Here is a 15,704-nt window from a genome sequence, read left to right on the forward strand (position 1 = left end):
TGGTTGGTTGGTTGGTTTTGGGGGTTTTTTGTTTTTTGAGGGTTTTTTTGGTAAGTATTTTAGCTTGATGCTGTGTTTTCATGCCACAGAGAGTTGAGAAAGGTTCTCTTGTGGCTCACTCATAGCCTGGCTCCCTTCCAGAAGTCTATCCCTGCCCAAGCAACTGACTCACAAGGTAAGGAAGGACAGACGTTTAGAGACTAAATTTAAAGTTGTTGGACAGCCAGTGCCTGTTACAAACAAGTAATTTTGTTTGCAGCTTCTCAATAAATCAAGGGGACATCTTTCCCATGGTCCATTTCAGGACCTGCAAAATTATTCAGATAATATAAGTTGCTTAAATGCCTCAGACAAAAAGTGAAATCAAGCAATATCTCCCTCAAAAAAACCTTGAAATTCCCATAGGAATGAGACTGAACACACATATAAAATGACCATGTATGCATGATGCACACATGAAAGTTACCTTTTTGTCAAATTAGCATTGTATTAAGAGCTTCTGTAAAACAGGAATCTTGTTTCACTATTGTTTTTGTTTTATTAATGTTTCATATTTTTTAGATCAACTTTCTACAGAAAAACAAATGTAAAAGCAATAGGAGAGGAAGAGAGAGCAAAGCAGTGATTGTCTAAAAATGGAGTTCAATCCTCTGACTGATCTTCAACTGATTTTTTTCTGTGGCTATGAAGCAGACTATTCTCTACTTCTGTACCTCCAAAACTTACTAGCACTTCACTCTTGTGAGGCTGAAACAGCTGAAAACTGAGAGATGCTCAGGCAGACATGTCAAAAGGAAGACTCAAGTATCTGGCTCCTGTCTTACATGCCACAGCAATAGGGACAGTACTTCACAGGTCTGCAGTGCTTGCTCCATGCTCTCATGTGTCAATCTGCAGCTGAGTTGTGGCTTCTATGGAGCCAAGGGTCACAGTGAAAGCTTGTGGATCTGCGTCCATACAAAAAAGCTGCTAGAGTGTGTCAATAACAGTGGTTTTGTGTGCCTTGAAAATGTCAGGAGAATTGATGGTCACTGGACTGTAGTAACAAGCAGCCCCTGAGTTTGGTGATCACTGTTCCCTACAAGGCAAAGGGTGTTCTGGGTCTACTGGTTTGTTATATAGACAAGGACCATTTAATTCTCAGATGCATAACAAGCCAGTACACTGGGTAAAAGGTACGTATGTAGGCATATTCACAGTAGGAACATGGCACAGAGGGCTCAAATTTAGCCACCAGAGCTGACTATAACTGAAAGCAATCCTTCCTGCTTCAGCTACTAAAGAGAAGGAATTCATAACTTGGGTTCAGTGTTGTGCTGATGCAGCTTCCAGGACACCACCAAATAGATAAAAAAAAGTTGCACTGCGCTGGGCACCTGTATCAAGCTGAGTAAGGCTGTGTACACTTACATCATACTCCCCATGGCACACATATAAACATACCTTAGAAAACTTAACCAGGAAGTCTACCTGGGTGTGAGAAACTTGCCCTACAGCTCTCCTGGAATGGTCCTCACTGCCAGCGTCACTCACTGCTAGGCATCCCTCTTTGAGCCTGAACTACAAAGCATGTGAGTTAGTTACAGTTCCTGATTGTGGTAATTGGTTCTTATTTGAAGCTATAAAGACTTTTGCTATTTTCCTTTCAATAGACCATCCGGATTTAAATCTAGTAACACCCAAAATAGCAGGCAGACACCAGCAGTACTAAGGAAAGTACCAGAGCGGTCTGAAGGTTACATTCAAATTTGTGCAAACGATTATCACTTTTTTGAACTACCCAAGGACTTAAAGGGTCTGTCCAATTACCCCTGCACCAGACATGGAATAGGACAACTAAAAATTGTGGTCTGCATTTAGAAACAATCCCGCTTATGTAATTTCTGACATTTTTCCCTCTCGTTCTTTTATTGTTCACAACATTTGCATGAAGACAAGATCTTCATTTCAAAGGAGTCCATCTGCTCTGTCAGCTCATTCTCTTCCTGAAGTTATAAACCTCTATTTGCAACATCATATTCCTCTCACCACGGCAACCTGCGGTGAGGTCACAAGTGGAGAATTGTGACTTCAGGTGGGGAAATGAGCAGTAGGAACAGATGAACTGTTAAGAAGCAGAGATCCCATTTCATTGCAAATGTCATTTGCATTAAAGAATAAGACTAGGAAAAGGCAGCCAAGGGAGGACACTGAAGCAGAAAACTGTGCACACAAAAAGCATATTCAAATGCTTTAAACAGTTGCATACGGTGAACTAGGTCTTGGAAGAGCAATATCTTAAGATGTAAAACAATTAGCTACTTCCAATCATGCTGACAATTAAGGAAGAACAAAACAAAACCAAACCCCCAACCCTTCCTTAGAAATCCTCACTGTTTTCCTTTCCTTTCCTTTCCTTTCCTTTCCTTTCCTTTCCTTTCCTTTCCTTTCCTTTCCTTTCCTTTCCTTTCCTTTCCTTCCTTTCCTTTCCTTTCCTTTCCTTTCCTTCCTTTCCTTTCCTTTCCTTTCCTTTCCTTTCCTTTCCTTTCCTTTCCTTTCCTTTCCTTCCTTTCCTTCCTTTCCTTTCCTTTCCTTTCCTTTCCTTTCCTTTCCTTTCCTTCCTTTCCTTTCCTTTCCTTTCCTTTCCTTTCCTTTCCTTTCCTTTCCTTTCCTTTCCTTTCCTTTCCTTTCCTTTCCTTTCCTTTCCTTTCCTTTCCTTTCCTTTCCTTTCCTTTCCTTTCCTCCCTTCTCTTCCTTTCCCTTCCCATTTTATTTTTTTTTCTTTTTTTTTAATTTTCCTTTCTTACAGTCAGATTTTCAAAACACTGAATAGTGTAAATATGAAACTCATGGAAACTAGGACTTTAATATTTAGAAAAAATATTTGTCTTTCCTGACTTCTTTCTTAGTCTGCAGGTCCCATTTTGTTCTAAGCAGCACATGTCTCAACCCCTAGTAACTTCAATTCAACAGCAGCACAGTATGTTTACTCTGGTGCATCGTCAGTCCAAATGCAGTCTTCATGCTTTGCACAAGAAATCTGCTGCTTGGGGTCAGACAGGTATCTCTCGCACAAGCAACCTACAGAGAGCAGTACACACAACCACCAGCAGACAGACACACACGTATACAAATTGCAAGTCCAAAGCAGCAGGATAGGAACCTGAACACACCCTAGACAATAAAGTCAGCACTTAACTGCTTTTGCATTTTGCTACTCAAGGACAAGGGAAGTTGTCCTTGATACATGAGGTTCAAGCACCTTAAAATGTCCCGTGGGATATTTAGTTCATCACATCCCAATACAAGGTGCAGAGAAAACTACAACTGAGTGAATTTGGTGACCTGGAGAAGATCTGCAACAGGGAATATCACACTGGGAAGAGAGTCTGCCTGTTTTGACTTGAAAAATGAGGAGGAGGAGCAGGCCAGAGAACATCTGACACTTTTTCCCCAAATACAAGATACATTACCTCTGGCAAAAAGTCACCCTGCCTATGCGAATTCTGACACGCTTTCTGACAGGAGAAGGTGACATGGCTGTTAGACATTCAGGGCTACAAAGTTGCTGGGCTGTAATATCTAGCTAAAATTGAATCTTGTACATTGTACCCTTCCAGCTCAGCCAGACTTCTGATAATTATTTGCATGTTACTCTACTTGGATTTTATTTTCTCAGTGAAGAGAAGGGTTAGTTGGATTTATAGTTCATCATTTACTGAAGATTAAAGGAGGGTTAATTTTTTCTTTCATCTTTTTGAAGAAGCCAAATGGCAGAGCCAAAAAAGTCTATGTTTTGGGGGGTTTCATTTTCTTTTGTTTTCTTTTCCTTTTTTTTTTTTTTTTTTCTTTTTTCCTGAAAGGAGTCCTCTATTGAGGTTGGGAGGAAGAAATTAGAAATTTTATGTCAACACATTTTTCAAGAATACACTGCAACTGAAGAAAAGACATTTTTTACTCACCTATTGATTATTAACTTGCTTGTTCCCATGATATAAAAAAGAAAAAATTGCTATACAGATGCCACACTCTCTAACAACATAAGTAACAGCAAGATTTGAGACAGAAGGGAAGGTCAAATTCGCTTAAGCAAACAGCCAAGGCAAAGGAATGGCTTTAAACTTTACTTTAAGACCTGGTGTGTTATTGCATTTTAGGTTATTGCCATTTGGTGGTAGGTTATACATATATACACCATATTTATATGGTATAAAGGAAAATTTATCAAAAGGAAGACAGGTCTGGTTAACTCCTTAGGTGTCATATGTTACTCATCTTTGCGGGTATGAACTTATATGGTTTTAAAAAGGAAGAGCTTTGGGCAACGCATTCATATTAATTACTGGGACAGATAAGAAGCTTGCCACAGATTTTTTTCGTCACAATACAAGCCTGTTCCAATGGTTAAGGACCTGAGCATCTGGATCTTAAAATGTTAGTAACAGAGAGGGACTAAGTGATTCAGAAGGGTATTAAAAGCACTGGTGATTTTAATGTTGGATGGTAGAAACTGACGAGCCTTGGTGGTGTTTGTCAGCTTGTAGTTGACCTAGTATTAATATCTTGAACTTGATAACTATGCAAGTGAAATCTACATTTGTTTTAAGTGGTAGATAACGAATGCTGTTTCTTGACCATAGTTTTCAAATATGCTAGTAAAGACAATGTTCAAGCAGCGCATGTTTCAAAGCTTGCAATGATGGGCAATATACATTGAATAGCAGGAAATACTAAGCTTAAAGAATAGATTGAAGTCTTAGAGGCATCCGCAGAGGTAGATTTGATCCCTTAACACCACTTGAGTGAATTAAAGGAGAAATAAAGGAAAGAGAAATGACTCATTAAAGAAACCACTACGTAAAATACTCCATTTTTAGTAGAAAATATCCATAAGAGGCTTATAACAGCCTTAGAGCCATTATATTGAAGTTTCAAACAAATGAGGAAGAAAGAGGCAGATGACATGGAAAAACTGTCATTCAGCTTTTTTCTCTGCCCTAAGGTTTCTAAGAATCAAAAGAAAGAAATATAAAGCAGATCAAACTGGTATGAAGACCCATGAAGACTTCAAACAGCTCTTGAACATTATGAGAGCCAAAACTCACTCTTTTCTTCTTCCTGTGGTCCATGAACAAAAGATGAAGCTCGGAATTTCAGTTGTCTTATCATACCTGAATAAGCAACACATATGTCATGTAAGCAGTTTTCAAGATGTTCCCCTCTATGTTGTGTGCTTGTAATAATGTGCTTTCTTTTTATTATTTTTTTAACTTCAGAATAAAGAATGAACATTCCCTTTTCTTCCCACCCTAAAATCCTCATTGTTTTGCAATATAAGTCTGATGTGTTTAGAAATAGAAATGAAAAAACACTCTTCAGGTGTCTGAAAAAATATGTCTGATATGCTGGCTCCTGTAGAAGGATCCCAAGTCACTGGAAAAACGTTTTCCCATTTTTTTTTGAAAATGCAACTGAGGTGGCCTTTCCAAGGCACATTGTCATTGCTGAGTCAGTAGAAACCTATTCTTTTTTCTCATATACATACAGCACTTGAATTAGTATTGACAGCAACATTTGAAATGCTGTATCTGTTTTCCTCAGCTGGAACCATGCTGGTAGTTCTTCCTGTGGATAGTTTTGCAGGAAACTGCAGAAAGCCCTGTAAACTTTCAATTTTTTTTTGACATAGAGTCTGCAAGACATATGCACACACATGCACATCCTTCTTTTATAATGAAGCTAGTTTTCCCACTCGCAGAACAGTGAGTTACCAAAATCAACATAATCTGAAGCACGAAGCAATAAATTAACAAGACATTTTCTTCTGCCTCACCAGTGGCTTTTTTTTTAACGTAAAAACTTCTAAGAAGTAACTGATTTCTTGTTTCTTTACTGTCTGTTCTATGAGTATATGTGAATATTAAGACATGCTTGTAAGTTCATATGCCACACATCCCTTCTGGTTTCATGCAAAAGGCACTTCCTACACAAAACCAAACTAGTCCATCATGCTCAGAATTATTGCTTGAAATCACAGAATATTTCACTGGTGGGAACAGAAGGTGGTTTTTTAAAATATATCAAAACATGACAATAAGCACCTGAAGCTGATCAAGAAATGCAGTCAGAAAAATTAGGCTCATACTTCCGTTTGCTCTCCAATAATGGTTATGTACTTTTGCAAATCCTATTAGGTACCTCCCTGAACCTTTCGAACCTAAATACAGCTGTTCATCTGACTGTAAAGCCCTACTTCATACAAGAAGCTGGAAAAATGCCTATTCTGTTCTGTTCTCTTCTAGTTCTAGTTCTATTTGTATTATATATGTACGTATTCTATAATATTCTATTCTATTTTTCTATTGTATAATTTCTTCCATTCCAATCCACGAAAGAGGAAACACCTGTCCCTAAATCTGTCACTGATGCATATTAAACACATCCCAGCTTGCATGTCAGGTGTGGGTGACATCTTCAGAGAGAATGGGGAATTCTGTTGGTAGGGGAAAAAAAAAAAAGGAAAAGAAAAAAAAGACAATTGCAGCAAGATTTTTTCCCAGGCTGAGTGATCATCTTCCCTATAAATGCATATCTGTCTACTCGTTTACCTCTTCATAACCATTTCTGAACTGCCTGATGTAGTGATGACAAAATATTCAATTCTTACTTGATCTAAGATAGTTACATAATAAAAGGAGTGAGAATGCATTATTTACCCCTTTGTGGGAGAAGAAGTCATACATACTCACCTCTTATGAGATATAGAAAGTCAATGCTGAGATCCAAATTTGATTTATGTCCCATGTTCAGGAAAATCTTCAGTCAGAGCTCATCTCTTGTTAGAAAGCCCAACAGCATGTCACAAAGCCGTTGGAAACCAAACATCACATGCTCCATCACCAGGGCATGATACGTTTTTCATCTTTTTGAGGTTGTTCAGGATTGTTGCCAGATGTTTTCAGAGCAGACAGGGCAGTTAAAATCAATGTGCTTTGTCCTCTGCTCCTGTGATGTACCTCAAGAAGGCTCTGTAAGGGTTCTTTAGAGTAGTATCATTTAAGCGAACATACTTACTTGGCAAAGAAGTAATCTTTCATGACTGCCAGAGCAAATATGTGCCAGGAATGTTTTTCCACACATCTACTTTCCATATTCATTCACTGGCCATGATCCTAACTCCACTGGTATTATTGAAATGACCTTTGTTCTCTGGGATTCAGCTAATCTGTTAAGGAAAGTGGGATCTTTCTCAAGGATAGATGCATATCTAGTCTGACTTTTAAAGAAAGTTGGACAGACATCATACAAAATCCCCCTTCATACCACCAACTGAGCAGGAAACTTTTCAAAGTGTTCTTGGATTAATTAGTGTTCAGTGAAGTCTATTGATGGCTTTTAATCTATTCCTCTGAAATATTTTGATTTTGAAATTATTATGGCTGTAAGTCAGGGTAAATATGGCACCTAATTTTACTTCCAGGTGGGTAAACTGTAAGCCAGGGTATATCTGGAAGAGGTTTTGTTGTTATTGTTGGGTTTTTTATATGCAGTTCACTGCGTCTTTGAAGAACATCAATAGATATCTTTGATTATGGACCAGCAGTGCTAAAATACTCAATAGATGATTGAATAGGATGGGTTGTAGGGAAAGGTTTGTAGGTAGCAGCCTCAAGCAAAATACAAAGATTATACTAGTAGATTTCAATATACTTCCTCTATCTGCCTCTAAGACTCTAAACTTTGGGGGTCTTGCATACAAGTGTGAATTGGAGGCATCTGTTTATCTCAGGAATATAACAAGAAAAATCAACAACCACAAGTATGGCTCTCTATCTTATAGTTTTTCAATATTTGATCTTCCAAAGATTCTCACTCTTGCTGGCACTGTCAGACTCAGAGCTTGTCATTTCAAGTCTGTCTAAATGTTCTTTACTGTCAATCAATCACTTTTACATATACACACAGATACACCCCAAAACGAATTTGCACATACACAAACACATACAGAGCACTTATCTTCATTTGCTGGTCAGATTTTGCAAAAAGTTTTAGCTAAGGAGGAAAAAACAGCCCCAAAACTATCCTTCTTTTCACCTCCTCCTGTTTTAGCATACTGGGAGACAAAAGCTTTCCTGACCTCAAACGACTCTTCACTTGTCTTGAAAAGGATATTTTTCTAAGACTGTTCTACTTAAGCTTCCTTTTAGTTATTTGTAACTTCACAATCCCATTCACAAACTGTTGCCATGGTAAATAATTATATCACAGATGAATTGTGTATGCTCCCACTTCATGGCTGGAAGAGAAATTGTAAAAGGAGAGGTGAGAATGAGAGAGAGAGAGAAAAAAAAAAATCAAAACCCTTTAAAATTACAGGGGAGAGAATTGAGAAATGATTGCCTCCTCGTTAACATAATTAACTCCATGAATTATAAATTGTATTAGAACTTCTGACAAAAGGAGTAATTATATTTACTCATGTAAAATTAAACAATAAAAAAAAACTAATGGGATTCAGCAGAAGCTCTGTTAATATTATGATAAAATTCAGAGATCCAAATAGTTCAGATTTAGAAGTGATTTAAACAGCATAAACTTTAGTGCTTCTTAGACTTGGATAGAGTGAACATGTTTCCTCAGTGGTTTATAAACGAACTGTGGCAAAAAGCACATAAACCCATCCATTCTTTAGACAAGGGAGTACTAACATACAGAGACAGCTGCATTCTTTCTAAACAGGGACTGCTCACAGGTAACTTCTTGTTTTTGCAGGGAATTTGTACACACACACACACACAAAGGTATATGGAGCTACACAGACACTTCTCATGAGAGCAATAAATCCTACATCTCTGAACTCTGGGAGAACAGGGAAAATATAACAGATGCAACTTTAAGGCAAGAGGTAATCTAAGCCACTGATTTACCTTTGATATTACCACTCTCATAAGTATATATCTCCTTCTGTATAACACACATCATCCTCATGAACAGGATCCTTCTTGCTCAAATTTAGATATACAAAACTCAGGTTAGCCAGGGCTTTTTGTGGAATCACTGTAGAGAGACAGACAGCTCAGAACAGTGACAAAAAAAGCTCTGTAGTAGAAGAGGTTGATTACTTTATGGAGATGCCCTCCTTCATTTTCTTAACTGAAAGGATACCTATTTTCTTTTCCTTTTTTAAATTTCCAAAATCCTATCTAATATTCCTACTTTTTCTTTCTATTGCAACTATTCAGCAGCACTTTTTTCAGCCTTCATAGCTTAACTGTTGGCCATGCCCCAATACTTTAATGCTTCACATTTGCTACCTGGGTTTATCTATTTATTTATCTATCCTTTTATTTATTTATTTGTTTATTTATTTATTTATTTATTTATTTTTCACTGTTGTCCTTATTTCTTTCCCAGCAGGAAGCATTCATGCAATCCTGCATGCACTGTGATGCATCATTCATGAGGTTTCAAACGTAGGTCTATAAAGCAGTAGTAGCAACTTTGGAGCTAAAGAACTGCCAGGCCACTGAGCAACAGTCACTGTAAGTGGCTCTCTGCAGCAGAAGAAACAGGCAGAGATAGCGTAATGTGTTACCATTAAGGCAATTGCCCATTTTAGTTGTTCGTGGGTGCAGTGTTCATCCAGCTTCCAAAGTTGTTTCCCTAAATCCAACACCAACCAGGTGTCCGTAGCCTCTTTAGTTCATGAAACCAGCCAGATATTTCCAGTCTTAGATGAATGATCAGCTTTGAAATTCACCCCAGGACTCAACAGATTGCATTCGGGGACTGCATTTAACTTTTCAACAGGTATCCTGTATGAATCCTTCATTCCTTATCCTAATCAGACACACAGAAAGGAGTAGTCATTTCACCCAAAGCTTGTCTGCATTTAATATTTCACCCAGGGCATTAATTTCAATTTTCATTTTTCTACACTATTTTTTCCTCTGTTCTCTCTTTTTCCCTCACAACTTTGCATATGCCAAAAGCCTTACCTGCCAACTGTTGGGAAAAAGATGTGATTTCTACTGAATAGTGCACTTTGGAATGAAAGAAAACATTGTGTAAACGAGGCTGAGGAACTCATTCACCTATGCCTATATTACTGTGAAATCAATTATGCAGGGCTCTTTCGAAAGTTACTGATTGTAGCAAATTGAATGGCCTCCATTTCAGCATAATTTGGAGAGGTTGATGTAATCAGAGACCTTACACCATGGTGAGATACAAGATTCGTGATATTCAGATGGGAAAAAGGCTACAATGGTTAAGCTTTTTCTGTACTCTCTGCTTACTGGCTGTAATGCTTTCATAAGTATAAATGAAATTGTTTTGATGAAGGCGGAGATCGTTCTAAGGGACAGGAAAAGGAGAGAAAAAGAGAGAGGAGAAGGTAAAAAAAAAAAACCCAACCAACCAACCTATATCAGGTTGTTTGAAGTCAAAGTACTGTACTGTTAAGCAAGGCAACAGTGGAATCTAATCCTGAGCATAATTGGTTGCAAATGAAACACTTTAATATCAAATCTTGAGTTGTGCCCTGGAGCTGCAGTTCAGGTTTGCATGAGCTACATGTAAGTTGAAGTAAAATGTTTCTTTTTTTTTTTTTTTTCCCTTTTGCAAATGTACATTCTATTTCAGTCTGTTGGAAATTTCTAAGGCAAAGTAATTGCTCTTCAGCTTATATGCAAAGATATTCTGCCCTGAGAAGATTTTTCCTCACAAAAATAATAACAAACAAATAAATATATAAACCAAGTCAAGAACAGCAGAAATAAGCAAATTTCCAACAAAATCCATCTCATAATGTCAGCCTGTGGCTCAGTGTTCTGTGAGTGTGGATGTTTATTAAACCTGTGGTGATATTATATAATGACATTATATTTGTACTGACAATCTTCTCAATAAGTGTCACGCTAAACAGAAAGAAAACAGCAGAAAGTTTGGAAAAGAGAGGAAGGAATATTAGCACTTTTGACTTCTAATTTCTCCGTGTGATAGAAAAAATTCATATTCCAAACCTAATCTGGAGGTGACTTTCGTAATTTAGATTAGATGAAATTACATTTAATTACATGCTCTAAGATGATTTTGGAGGCAGAAAATTAATTTTGTTGCAATAAAATCTGGAGCAAAAATTTCAAATCGTTTTCTACTGTGTTCATGTCATTTAAGACAGGATCCCCCAGTGTTTCTTGTTACTTTATGGGATAAGATCTCTGTCTTTGCTTTCCCAGTCTGTAGATTACAAATAATAACACTTCCTTCATCTGGAGTAATCATCTGCCTTTTTTTCTTTTTTTTTTTTTTTTTTTGAATGAAGTAGGAATTAGACCATACAATTTCCATGCAAAATACTAAGCACCTCACAACATCTCCGTCTCCTTGTTGTTCAGTGCATCTATGATACTGTCAATAAATGAAACTCTCATTTCTAGATTTTCCCATTTATAGCACTAAGAAGCTTTTCAGACAATATAATCTGAATATAGAGGCAGTAAGATTGTCATGGAATATATTGCAATGTCACCTTAAGAATATTTTTCAGTTTAGGCAATCCTAAATAAATGAATTCATTTATTTGATTTTCAGTGTGAAAAATATAGAATTAGTGCCTTGTTCCCTATGTGTATGTTCATTTCTCAATGAAAAAAAAAAAGCAACATACAAAGTTAACCATAAAAATTTAAAAAGAATTATGATATATGAATATGATTATGAATTGCCGAGGTGAGTATCTCCAGAGAGGACGCCTTTAACACCGGAGCGGGGGGAAGCACAGCGCCCAGGAGCCTCAGTTCGGAGCGGCAAGAGCGACCGAGGGAGCCTCAAGTCCTCGACAGGACTTGCCCAGGAGCCGGCAGCTCCGCTGACGCGAGCAGCTGACTCACAGGGGGCGGCGCCAGGAGTGACGGCACCAGCCCTCAGGGAGTAAAAACCCATCCCAGGGAGCGCGAGCGATCAGGGCGTGGCGCGCCAGTTCGCGCAGGCAGGGCGAGCGGGGGGCGAGCGGGGGGCGGGCGGGATGGTGAGCACTCGCCTCAGGACCAGGGCCCGCTCTGGGAGCTCTGCCCCGGCGGTGGCCAGCGTAGGCACCCAGACAGAGCCGATGAGAGGGGAGGCTGCGGCGCAGACCTCGGAGCGTAGAAAGTGCCTCGACTGGTCTCTTGAGGCGAGGGTGCACAATGGACAGGGCTGCACTCGGTGCGCCCTGGTGGGGGTCCTCCTGCAGCAGGTGGCTGAGCTGCAGTCAGCTGTTGGTGAGCTAAAAGATGCCAAGGAAGCTGAGAGGAAGCTGGGCTGCTTGCTCCAGGCCCAAACTGTACAGGGACCGCAAACGTCCAGCATTGCTCATATAGGAAAGAAGGAGGGCAGCAACCCAGGAAGCTGGGAATTAGTAATGAGAAAAACTAACAAAAAAAGGAGGAAGAGGACAATTAACGACAAGGGACTTCCTCCTAAATCTGATGTCTCCACCCAGAACCACTTCGCAGTTCTGCAGGGGGCTAATGAGAAAGCACCCACCACACCTAATGAGCATCCTGCTGATGCACCAGTAAAGAGGATCACTACTGGTGCCTCCAGGAAAAAGCGGCAGGTCATAGTAGTAGGGGACTCTACTTTGAAAGGCACAGAGGCACCCATCTGCCGGCCTGATCCAGTCTTGAGGGGGGTGTGTTGCCTGCCGGGAGCTCGGGTCAGGGATGTTGCTGAGAGGCTGCCTGCTCTAGCAAGTCCTGCTGACTATTACCCCCTTCTAGTGGTCCATGTGAGTGCTGGAGATATAGATAGCAGTTGCCTGGAGGACATTAAGAAGGACTACAGAGCCCTGGGAGAGGTGGTTAGGGGCTCTGGAGCTCAGATAGATAGTTTTTCATCGATTCTCCAGGACAAAAGGGAGGACCTTAAAAAGCTAGGCGCATTTGGCAGGTTAATAAATGGTTAGAATGGTGGTGCCATAGTCAGGGGTTTGGCTGTTTAAAACATTTGGGAGGCCAGATCTACTGGAGGCTGGTGGAGCTGGTCTGACAAAGAAGGGGAAGAGCTGTTTTGGTAGGAGGCCTGCCAGGCTGGTCAAGAAAGCTTTAAACTAGATGTGTTGGGGGAGGGGAGCATTGATCCATCGCAACACTCCTGGTCACTTGCCAGCACCTGTAATAAGTGCTTGGAGTGATGTAGAGATGTTCCAGCTGCCCCAGCCATTGAGTCGGCTTCATTTGGAGCTTGGCCTGGGTGCCTCTATACAAACGCTCGTAGTATGGGGAACAAGCCAGAGAAATTAGAGATGTGTGCAAGCCTACAGGAATATGATGTCATTGGTATCACAGAAACATGGTGGGATGGCTCCTATGACTGGAGTGTTGGAATGGAAGGTTACAGGCTGTTTAGAAAAGACAGGCCAGGCAGACGGGGAGGGGGCGTTGCTATCTGTGTCAGTGGTAGGCTAGAGAGTATGGAACTCTGTCTGGGGACAGGTGATGAGGTAACAGAGTGTTTGTGGGTCAGGATCAAAGAGAAAACAGCAATGGGGGACATTACTGTGGGGATCTGTTACAGGCTGCCTGATTAAGAGGACTCTGTGGATGAAGCGCTCTACAGACAGATAGGAGCAGCCTCACGCTCGCAGGCCCTGGTCCTTATGGGGGACTTCAACCATCCTGTCATCTGTTGGAGGGACGGTGCGGCCCAGCACAAGCAATCCAGGAGGTTCCTCGATTGTGTGGAAGACAACTTCCTCTTTCAAGCAATAGAGGAGCCGACAAGGAGAGATGCCATGCTGGACCTCGTGCTCACCAACAGGGAGGGACTGGTTGGAAATGTGGCGCTCCAGGGCAGCCTTGGCTCTCGTGATCACGAGATGGTTGAGTTTGTGATCCTCAGGACAGTGAAAAGGGCATGCAGCAAGCTCACTGCCCTGGACTTCAAGAAAGCAGACTTTGGCCTCTTCAGGAACCTCCTTAGTAAGGTTTCATGGGATACAGTCCTATAGGGCAGGGTGGCCCAAGGCTGGTTGTCGATATTCAAGGATCACCTGCTACATGCTCAAGAGTGTTGCATCCCGACTAGAAGAAAGTGCAGCAGGAGGGCCAGGAGACCTCCATGGATGGACAAGGAGCTGCTGAGGAAACTTAGAGGGAAAAAAGAAGCTTATAGAAGGTGGAAGCGAGGACAGGTGGCCTGGGAAGAATAGAGGAGCATTACCCGGGAAGCTAGGGACCAGGTTAGGGAAGCTAAGGCCCAGCTAGAGTTAAGTTTGGCAAGGGATGTAAAAGAGAACAGGAAAGGATTCTGTAGATATGTAGCAAATAAAAGACAGACTAGGGACAACGTGGGCCCTCTCTGGAAGCTATCAGGAGAACTGGCTACCATGGATTTGGAGAAGGCTGAGGTTCTCAATGACTTCTTTGCCTCAGTCTTCACCAGCAAATGCTCTGACCACACCACCCAAGTCTTGGAAAGCAGATGCAGGGACTGTGAAAATGAAGACCTTAGGCCCACTGTAGGAGAGGATCAGGTTCGAGACCATCTTAAGAACCTGAAAGTGCACAAGTCCATGGGACCTTATGAAATCCATCCATAGGTCCTGAAGGAACTGGCGAATGAAGTTGATAAACCACTGTCCATCATGTTTGAAAAATCCTGTCAGGTGAAGTTCCCGATGACTGGAGGAAGGGTAATATAACCCCCATTTTCAAGAAGGGGAAGGTGGAAGACCTGGGAAACTACAAACCAATCAGCCTCACCTCTGTGCCTGCAAAATCTTGGAACAGTTTCTCCTGGAAAACATGCTAAGGCACATGAAAAACAGCGAGGTGGTTGGTGACAGCCAACATGTCTTCACTGAGGGGAAATCCTGCCTGACCAATTTGGTGGCCTTCTGTGATGGAGCCACGGAACTGATGGACAGGGGCAGAGCAGTTGACGTCATCTACCTGGACTTGTGCAAAGTGTTTGACACTGTCCCGCACGACATTCTTGTCTCTAAATTGGAGAGACATCAATTTGATAGATGGACCACTCAGTGGATAAAAAACTGGCTCGATGGCCGCACACAAAGAGTTGTGGTAAATGGCTCAATGTCCAGTTGGAAACCTGTAACGAGTGGTGTCCCTCAGGGATGGGTGTTGGGACCGGTCCTGTTCAACATCTTTGTCGGTGACATGGACAGTGGGATTGAGTGCGCCCTCAGCAAGTTTGCCGACGACACCAAGCTGTGTGGTTCAGTTGATACGCTGGAGGGAAGGGATGCCATCCAGAGGGACCTTGACACACTTGTGAGGTGGGCCGATGCCAACCTTATGAAGTTTAACCAAGCCAAGTGTAAGGTCCTACACCTGGGTCGGGGCAATCCCAGGCACTGCTACAGGTTGGGTGGAGAAGAGATTCAGAGCAGCCCTGCAGAGAAGGACTTGGAGGTGTTGGTTGACAAGAAGCTTAACATGAGCCGGCAGTGTGGGCTTGCAGCCCAGAAAGCCAACTGTATGCTGGGCCACATCAAAAGAAGCGTGACCAGCAGGTCAAAGGAGGTGATCCTGCCCCTCTACTCTGCTCTCGTGAGACCTCACTTGGAGAACTGCGCACAAATAATCACCATTGTGATAAGTAGTAACAATGACTGCTTATCACAAATATGATTAGACACACTCTGGTCGGATCTGTCGTTATCTCGACCCTTCGTGCCCCGCGTTGGGCGCCACAAAGAACTGTCGTGGTTTGAGCCC

This window comes from Strigops habroptila, chromosome Z (genome assembly GCF_004027225.2).
Source record: "Strigops habroptila isolate Jane chromosome Z, bStrHab1.2.pri, whole genome shotgun sequence".
NCBI classification, from domain to species: Eukaryota; Metazoa; Chordata; class Aves; order Psittaciformes; family Psittacidae; genus Strigops; species Strigops habroptila.